Genomic DNA, 10,053 nt, shown 5'->3' on the forward strand with positions numbered 1-10,053 from the left:
ACGAACACAATCAAATGAACTGTGACTATCAGGCAAACGCTATCATGGCCATGAAAACTGCACTTGTGGAAAGGTATACAGAGTTCCGAAATGAAAAAACAGCACAAACCCTCCTTCTTACACCGCTGGACATTGACCGTTGTGGCAGACCACTATTAGGGTCTACACAGACAAGTTAGCCTCAAACGCCCAGAAATTAACGAATCCCTTCCATGCTGAATAGGTCTGCATTCGTGGAGTTAGTCTGCCCGACCTAGACCTTGAACTGACTGACATAGGAGACAAAGTCTTATGGATGTCCACGTCCTGAAAGCCAACCCCGAAGAGTACCCCCATCAGGGGGCAAGTTTCACACGCAATCACAGATTGTCCGAAATTGAAAAACTGACAAAACCAGGCCAACTTCTATTTGACGCATGGAATGGCATTCCAAACAGTTATGTAAACATGAAGAGGTATATTGTTCAAGTCCACTTCATGTTCACATCCACATACTTGTGCGGACAAGTTTTCTCAAATTTGAACTCTATGAAATACAAACTTGAATCCCGCCTCACAGACAACAGTCTGCAGACGTGTATCAAGAAGAAGGGCACATCTTACAAGCATGATATTGATAAGCTCTGCAAGGATATCCATGAACCTAAGTCGCATTAAAAAGGTATTCCTTAAACGCTCATCCTGTGAGGACGGTCATCTTTGTTGCGACAGTACGTTGCTAAGCAAATGAGACTAAAGTAGCTTTGTAACAATAAAGAAAAAATCAGCAATATGCCTATCCTCTTACGTTTGTGAATAATAACGTTGTGAATGCAAGAAGCCATCGAAAGTGCAAGCTCTCAATATAGTTACTCGTAGTAAACAGCAATAGCTGAAAGTGAATAGCGAACCCTTCAAGAGGAGTTTTTTTATTCCACTTCTAGAAGGAGTAATCATGTACTCCTTCTGGGCTGTAGTAGATATAGTACTTCGATGCAGTTCTGTGACCCACATTATATACCAAATGAGTGAAATACGAAATGCCGAACGATAGAAGTGGAACACGTCAGCTTGGCGTAACAGAACGAACGAATGTGAGCTTTTACACGCAGTTATACCCATAGAGACACGTAACAGGTACAAAGAGTGAAATAGTACATACGTCCAAATTCGAATCGAAACCGGCTTGTCCATTAGTTTCGAAGTGTCCAGTACAGACCATCACACACAACAAAAACAAATGCAAATCAGAAAAGTCAGAGCACCGACAGAAACTGCACATTAACTGCCACATTAATGCCATGACGCCTCTGTGCCCAATTTAGTTGAAAGCATGTCTTTTCCAGCGTTCGAACGTCCAGCGATCAATTTGCACGATAAGCCTGCAAATCAAATAGACGTACGTCGTACGTGACTCAACACAAACACTGGTGGAAACTGCCTCATTCAAAATCTTGTGAAAATCTCATTGAACCTATATGATATCATGTACTCAAATCTCATACAGTGACCACGAAAAATATCATTCTAATAGACGAATTGGGACAAATATTACACTGAAAATGGTGCAATACTCAATGACTCTTCGTAACACACAGTCAGTGTTAATGGGATATAATGAGAAGTGATTGCTTAAAACCCATTGAATATCCCCGTCATTGTGGTTCATTGAACCAATGAGCCACAGTAGCATATTTCTCATTGGAGTGGTTCTCCATTTCCATTTGCCAGTAGGTTTTCCTTGCTTTTTTCTTTTTTAATGATATAGTCACATTAGATATGCAGAACTTTCCAGTGAATGTAAATGAATTCCCGCAAAAATGAATTAGACTCAATGTGACTTGGAGGTTTATTGGATGAATGCACTACATATGGTAATCTATCAAAAAACATGTCCAAGCTTTGGTGTAATATTCTCAATTCCACTGTGCCTTCACAGATGCGCAGTGTTTGGCTTGTAATAGTGTCGTGCTTCATATAGTGGTAAATAGAAAATCTAAAAGATGTAAGTAGCAGTAGCTGAAGGCACAACCTGCTTCACTCTCGCTCTTTTTCTCAAGAGAACCTCATGAAGCGCCACACTGCAGTGTAAACCGAACACTGGAGAAGAGGTTACAACAGGTCACTGTACAGTTCAGTAAGAGGCAAACAAATTTGAAGGTATCTTTGACGGCGCAAAGTATGGAGCATTATCCCAGTCCGGTCAGGTCCTGTCATCACCTGACAACAACCTCTCTTGTACATTCAATACTAGTGGGGCATAAGTATTCAAATCAGAAAACATACCAACTTGGCCGATTCACGTTATGATAAATTAGTTGCCGCAAACTCTGAGGGAGATACTCTCATGCTTTCAACTGTGGTAAAGGAAAGCAGGACATGAACACCTTCCTGGGACCCTGTACATGATGCAAATGATTTCAGTAGTGTGACATGGAAGACTAACTCAGGAAGCATTGCTAAAAGCAGATTTATTGGACTATGCTGCTGTGTTGACTCCGTAGCTCTACCTCCCATGCGAAACTACGTTGAGTTTCCCGGGTACTACTGATGTAGTTAGTGCTACCATAAATGGGAGGCAGTGTGTCCACCAAATTGCATCCTTCAAATTTCCTGATTTTTCCAGGTTCTCACAGACTATTTCTATTTAGTTCCCTGACAAAAACAAAGGGGAACCCGGTGCCTGCTCCTACGTTTTGATACAGATCCCTCATAATAACAGACCATTTATGAAGTATTAATGAGGCTACCCTACTTTTCTGTCTCAGAGCTTGTCGTTTTGGAGAACTGCTACTCGCGGTAACGTTCGTGCGGCATCACGGCTCACCCACCGGTCGGCACTGGCGATTCGCTGCGCATCATATGGGCACTTGTCTGCGATTTGCCCTGACTTCATCTGCTTTTTGGCCGAATTCCCCCGACTTTTCAAGTCACATCAGAATTCCCTGAGAATTCCCTGTTTTCCAGGTTCGTAGACACCCTGTGAGTAGCGTGCGTCAGCAATGGACCCTATCACCACTAACACCCTAAGAGACTGATGAAGCAGCAGTGAGAGAGATGCAGCAGTCATTAGAGGAGTACCACCCCGTCTGCGGATCTAAAGGACCAGCTACACTAATAAACATGCCACATTTTGGAGTTCTGTCTGGATTTGTTCCAGGTTACATTCACACAATGTTCTTGGGCGTTGTACGGACTGTTACAGGTATGTGGCTGTCTGAAGCCAAAGTAGTATTCTGCAGCGTGTTTATTTTTATTCGTCACAGAATTGTTATCAGAAAAACTAGCAGAGTAAAATGGATGCTGGTCTGGCCAGACGAACATTCTCTGAAAGAAAGTATGTAACTACAAGATCACTAACTACCTAACACTGATTAATTAACTCTTTAATTATGGAATATTTGCATAAAACAACATACCAGAAGGGAATATATTCATCGTTGAAAGACACTCCATGTTTAGAAAACACCCTTAAAAGCAAATCTGTGTTGAAATATTAATCACTGAATTTCGCTATGCAAACTGACCCGACACGAGAAATTAGCAGTTTGCGTGCTCAGAATTGATGCGACCTTCGCCTTATCTTGGTCGAAGAGCGGTCTATCTGGCCAATTAATTACCTCCTACACCAACCAGCTCCACCGCTCCGAAGCACGTGGCCCTCTCACATGGATTTCATGCCGCTCTTTTATTGCGCTAGAAAAGTGCTTAGTTCTCATCAATGTGAAAAACCAGGCGTGTTGGTGTTGATCACGAGATAACTGATGTTCTCAGGCTGGAACAACAATCCAGAAGATGTGGGTTCGACTCCTACAGCTGGTTGAACTTTTCAGTGACTTTCATCTTTCATCGTGCTGGTGTTGATCTTGCTAGCACCTGTCCTGTCGTCTCTTCTGTCTGTCCCGTTCCCAGTGCTAGTTCGTCATGCTTAGTTCTCGGCTCAATTACATAGCGATATTTAGCACTGGATCTTTCAACGCACGTGCGCATTTAAGTGTTTCTTAAACATGAAATTACTGCCGACGCTGACTATCTCCCGTTCTGTTATTTCGCTTTTGCGCTAAGACCCGTAATTTAAGGGCTAATGAATTTTAAGTAATTAGTAATCATGTAGTTGCATAATTTTTTGCTTTTTTTCTTCAGTTGTCTTCGAGCGAATGTTCGCCTGGTCATATAACGGAAGTGGAAAAACGGCATCTATTTTGCTCTACTAGTTTTTCTTAATAATATTTATCTGATGAATAAAATTGAACACCTTGTATGTTGGCAAGAAACAAATGATCCAGCATCACCGAGAGAAGAATACTGACCCGACCAAGCCTTTATCGAGACCAGCAAGGGACAACCTGGGTAAAGCCAAGAGCTATCGTATGGCACAATCATTTGTGCAACCTACCGAGGAACGTGAAGTTGTGCACAAAACTTTGTTCCGGTCGTTATTTGTTGATGCCCTTTATTATTTTATTGTTGTATCTATTTTATTATTTTTGTTATTTATCTCGTTATATTTGAGCATAAATTATTTGCACACGTTGTGCAATTAATTTGGACAGTTTTTTACGTTTTATATAAGCTCGGATTATCGTCACAGCCAGGAATCTCACACTATCCGGCGTACTCGCTGGAACATCCCATTTGCAGCTCGACTTGAGCGTTGAATCATCCTGGTTTTCGAATGGAAGTTGGACTGTTTCAGAATGGAAATTCAAACTGCACTGATCCAGCATGGAAACAGCCTCAGCCAGCCGAGATCTAGCATTTGATGGCTTTTCCAGACTGGATGCCCAATGGACCCAGGCTGCTCTCTCTTTTTTTTTGCGCGCGAGAAATGGAACTTACCTATATGGCAATTCGTCAATGTCCTTCAGTTTTCACTGTCTGACTCACGTTGCAAAAATAGTGTTTTCAATTTTGGACCTTTCGGTGCCCTTTTTCACCGACTGCTATAAACTGCAACCATTTGTCTTTGATTATGCTGAGAAAATGTTTCACAGCCATTTGCTGCAACATGATTCGAAAATTGGGCCTGTACGTGCACGTGAGAAAGGTGTAGAGCTTGAGGTGGTAGAGCAATATTCAAAAAATGCAACGGCAGTATTGCCTTCATCATCCACCGCTTACAAGCGCATGATAGCCAAAGGGGTCATGTACGATTCCGCTACAGATTATATTTAACGTCAGAAGACAAACAACGAGACAGTTTGTCTGAACGGCGGATCATATGCCGACGTCCTTCGCATATGCGTTCGCCAAGGGAGTGAGGGAACGATAAGTTCATGCCTCCATGTGTGTGGTCCTTGTCCCTGTGCGTTCTCTATTATGATCGGTCAGTTCACTGACACTTTTGGAATACAACTCACACGGCCTGGATCCTCCTTTTGTCCACAATGCTCGACAACGAGATTCTCGAGTACGGCAACACCTTTCCGCCCAGGAACTTCTCCAAGCAGAATTGTATTCGGTTAAAGTCGTGTAGCAAGAGACGTTTGACTCTACCATGGACCACGCAGAGCTAAGGAACCTTCTTCCTTAGCTTCCCGCAAAGGCATAAAAAGTAGTAAAGACGGACGGCACACTGCGACTTCAGACTCGTCCTCAGTTCAGTGCATTGCAGTCAAGTACCCAGCTATTCTGCAAGGTAAACATCGATTTACGTGGTTGCTAACCACGAGCATTCATGTTTCACAACTTCATGCTGAAGTCCGCGACATACTAGCTCAGTTGCGCGAACGCTACTGAGTTGTTAGAGGTCGGCAAACGGTTAAATGACTGATCTACTCCTGCGTCACATGCCGAACGTATAGCATTAGGCTCTGCACCCAGAAGACTGCGCCCCTTCCTCAAGACCGGGTAACGCGCTCGAACGCATTTGAAATCTTGTGTGTTGACTTTGCAGGACCAGTGTATTACTATGACGCAACCGACACCGCTTCTAAGTCGTACATTGTGCTCTTTACATGCGCCGTAACTACAGCTGTTCACCTTGAGCTGGCCACCTCAATGTCTACTGAAAGCTTCTTCCAAGCTTTTACCAGATTTATCTCGACGGTTTATTCCAAGGGTTATACACTCGGGCAATTTCCGCATCTTCAAGCGTGCCCCACCGGACATTCGACCCCCTTCATCTGTTATTGATTCTGACTACCTTCAACGATACTGTGTCACCCATCAGATATCTTGGAGATTCATCGCAGACAGAGCGGCTTAGTGGGGAGGCTTTTGGGAAAGGCTCGTTCGATCTGCCAAGTCGTTCCTGCGTAAAGTACTTGGACCAAGATGACTCTCCTGCGAGGGTTTGACTACAATCTTGACCCAAGTTGAGGCTTTACTAAACTCTCGTCCTCTGACCTATTTGTCAGACGCTCCCATCGACCTTTCCGTTCTAACTCCCGCACATTTCCCTGTCGGAAGGCGACTCACAGTTCTGCCTGATGCTAGCGCCGTGCAAGAGGATGAGGCCGGCCACTCTCGAGTGCGTATGCTTGAGGCTTTATCTGAAAGACAAGCCATTCTGCAGGAACTATGGACCAGGTGGCAAACGGACTACATCGCTGAGCTTCCGTCAGCTCATCGCCTGCAGTGTACGGTATCAAATACGCCTTCTGTTAACGACAAAGTACTCCTGCCTTTGCCTCTTAGGCCGAGTGCTTCGAGAGTCACCTGGCCACTTGCTCGTGTTGTGGAACTTTTCCCACGGCCTCGTGCAAGCAAGCAGCGTCAGGCTACCGGACGGAACGGTAATCCGTCCTGTACAGCATCTCCACAGGCTGGAGTTGTAGAACTTATCTTCTTCAACGTCCTGCGTCCTGGACCAGGCCGGCCCCGCAGTATGCTGCAAAAAGGCGAAGCGGTAGTGGCGGACGCACGAGTCAGTGGGGCGCGGGCTAGTGCAGACTGTTCTTCTTTTGTATTCGTCAGCTTACTCAGTTTGGTTCATAAAGCTTTGTCCTCTTACCGTCTGGTGACTTGGATCCCTGGCATATTGTACACTAATTATTATTATTACAATGGTAATGATAATAATAACAATTATTATTATTATTACACTCGTCCATAAGTGGCTATTGCAAGTGGTACTGATATTTTACAATCTTTTGGGTACAACATATGAAGCAGGCCGTTTACCCTCAAAAGGTGTAGCGACTATACCTTTTTTTTTTCTGCGAGTGTAGCACGTCTCGCGAGTTGCGGACATTGCATTCTCTGGTTTTGACCAATTACACTTCATTTGAGATCGTACCAGGCCTCGTTAGCGTAGTTTGACATGCTGGTGCAGACTCGTACTTTCTCATACATTGTTTGTACTTATTGTACATCAGGCACCTTCTGGAGAAGCCCAGGAATCAACAATTCACCTCGGACCGGGAGAAGCAAGAACGCCAACGGCGAAGCGGACCTGGTTTTACCAGCGAATTTTTCGTTAAGTGCCTTCTGAACTGCGGGTAGTTCATTCCTCAACGTGGAAGTCGTGTGAGCAGTAGACCAGTAGCCGGAGCAGCGTCCACCGACCCATCATCTTCTACATCGTGCCATCGTCCACCCACAAAAGTGATGTGCGCGAGAGAGCCCACGTCTATCACGCCTTTAGTTACGCGTCTGCTGTTCCATACCAGTATTCATCAACGTCTGTCTTGGCCAAATGGGGACGTCATCTGGACCGCCACTTTGTCATCACCGGCTGTCAACGACCAGCGGGGCCACGGGGACTTCCCATTTGTGTGCCTGACGGTTTTGAGAATCCATAATGTAAAGCCCCGAGACTACACTCTTAATCTGGCTGCTTTTAGGGCCACGTTGAAAACGCTGTAACATCTAATTTAAAAGTTACACTACTTTTCTGACAACGTTACACACCTTCTATATGTCACAGTAGAGGGTACTCGTCGGTAATTCTGCGCAAAGTAGAAGGTACTCGTCGGTAATATAAGTGACTGGCCGAGTGCCAGATGTTGTAACTTGTAAATATTTGTGTTCCGTATCCATAGAAGTAACGGTGATGTTACTTATAAGTGTTACCCTCACTTGAGCGCCCTTGGCCACGCGCTGCGCTCGTAGTTTCCCCCCTCTCGTTCTTCATCATTCGACCCTTGACATGCAACTGCATGCAGATCTTGGACGCCATTTTTTTACACTGAAAATTTACTAGTTTTGACAGCGTATGAGCATCTTTATATCGGAGGTTTTCGGCTGTCACCAGCTCCAACTCTGCTGACGGAGGTCGCGCTGATGTGTCAAACCTAAACTCTTTCTATGCTCAAACACTTTCTGCATGTCACTAAACGCAGAAACTGCTTTTTCAGGCATCATGCCGTGCTCAGGTACGGACGTTCGCGGTATTCGCCATGGAAGGTGCACAGGAGATGAATGTGACTGCCCAGAATACATCTCTGAGATAGAAGAAACTGGAAATCGTAAACGCATATTGTGCTGTTACTCCTAGCATGGACACGGAAGGTACTTGGCACTTTCTGAAATCGGTAGGAACGTCGATTTAGTTGAGGCTGTACCTTTGCACAATACAAGAAGAAGAATATGTAATTTTTATGACAATTTACAATTAGAACAATTTCATTGACACGTGAAGAGACACAATAGCAGCGCGCACGTGTGCGCAGCGAACATGTCCGCCTGACGACCATGTTGCCTCATGCAGTGTAAAATCAACGCTATAACACCGCGTCAGTCGCTGAAGGAAGAACAGGCATTGAGATGCTCGTTAAAAAGAAGAAAGAGAAAGAAAAACAGTAAATAAAATAATGTTCAGAGGACAGCGAAAGGAAATAGCAAGAGACCAAACGACAACTCAAAAAGGAAGAAAAGAACTAGGTTTTAATATCGTACCTTGGAAATATATAATTGTATATAATGTATAAGCCGGAAAATTGCTTCAGGTGAGTTTCAATGAAATTCATTGTCCTTCTAGAAATTCTAGAAGATTCTCTTTTTTGCAGCGTAACGATTTTGCCGTCCCTTGACTAGATCGCAAAATGAGACGAACTTCCTGATTATATTCAGCGACCTAGGGCATCTTCCCTCACGATGTTTCTGTCTGTTGATTTTATTGACTGAATTAATGCATTAAAACTTAATTTATCGACAAGCTGAACTGAAAACACGGGCGCCAAAGTGTAGCTACATTCGCAAATAAGCTCTTTCTGGTGCAGCTTTAAGCGAAAAGTTCACGGTGCGGTGGTCCATAGCGAAAGCGAGATTCATTGCGTGTGATAGAATCCTAGATTACGAATTTTTCTTTTAACTTTAGTTAGGAAAGTAAAACAAGCTTTAAAGTTGAGCATCGCCTTTAAAATTGATTTCGCTCTGAGGACGCGTTCAAATTGTTTCCGATGATTGCTATATTCTGTCACGTGAGTAACTTGAGTGTCACTTGAGACTTCTGCGTGTGGCAGAGCCGTTCCAAAGACTGTTTTCGGATTTTGTACCGAAGAATGGCTGTAAACATATGAAAGGAAAAAAAAAAAAACTACTGCCTGCCATTTCTTGTGGTCTGTGTACACTGACATCAATGTCATCGCCACGTTACACAGGTCGCTATTGAAAGCCAGTCAGAAAGCTGACGTCTCAGGTGGACCTGACTTGCTCTTATAGTTAGTTCTTTTGTGGCTAGCTAAAGGTCTTAATCGCATCAGTCTCACAGATCAGTCTTTATGACTGGGCTTCAATAGCGACCTGGTCCCAGAAACTGAGGTACGGTGCCCGACAAAGGATTACGGGACACGATGTCGGCGTAATTTTTCTTCACGTGATACTGTGGCTGTCGACACGAATGGAGGAGTGGAAAACAGAAGAAGAATCCGTTACTGCTTTTGCTTTCCACTTGTCCTCACGTGTCGGCGGCGGCACTGAAGGCAAAACGCTAAAAACAAAGTACGCCGAACTGGCGTCCCGTAAACGTTTGTCAGGCACTGTATCTAAAGGTAACGGGATAAAGGTAATAAAGGTAAATAAAGGTAACGAGAATATACTTCCTTAAGGCTACGATACAGCCTCTAAGCAGAGGGTACAGAATTCAAGGCAACAGTAACCTCAACAGAAAGGGAACGGTGATAATTCCAT

This window comes from Ornithodoros turicata, unplaced genomic scaffold (assembly GCF_037126465.1).
Source record: "Ornithodoros turicata isolate Travis unplaced genomic scaffold, ASM3712646v1 Chromosome17, whole genome shotgun sequence".
In the NCBI taxonomy this organism is placed as follows: Eukaryota; Metazoa; Arthropoda; class Arachnida; order Ixodida; family Argasidae; genus Ornithodoros; species Ornithodoros turicata.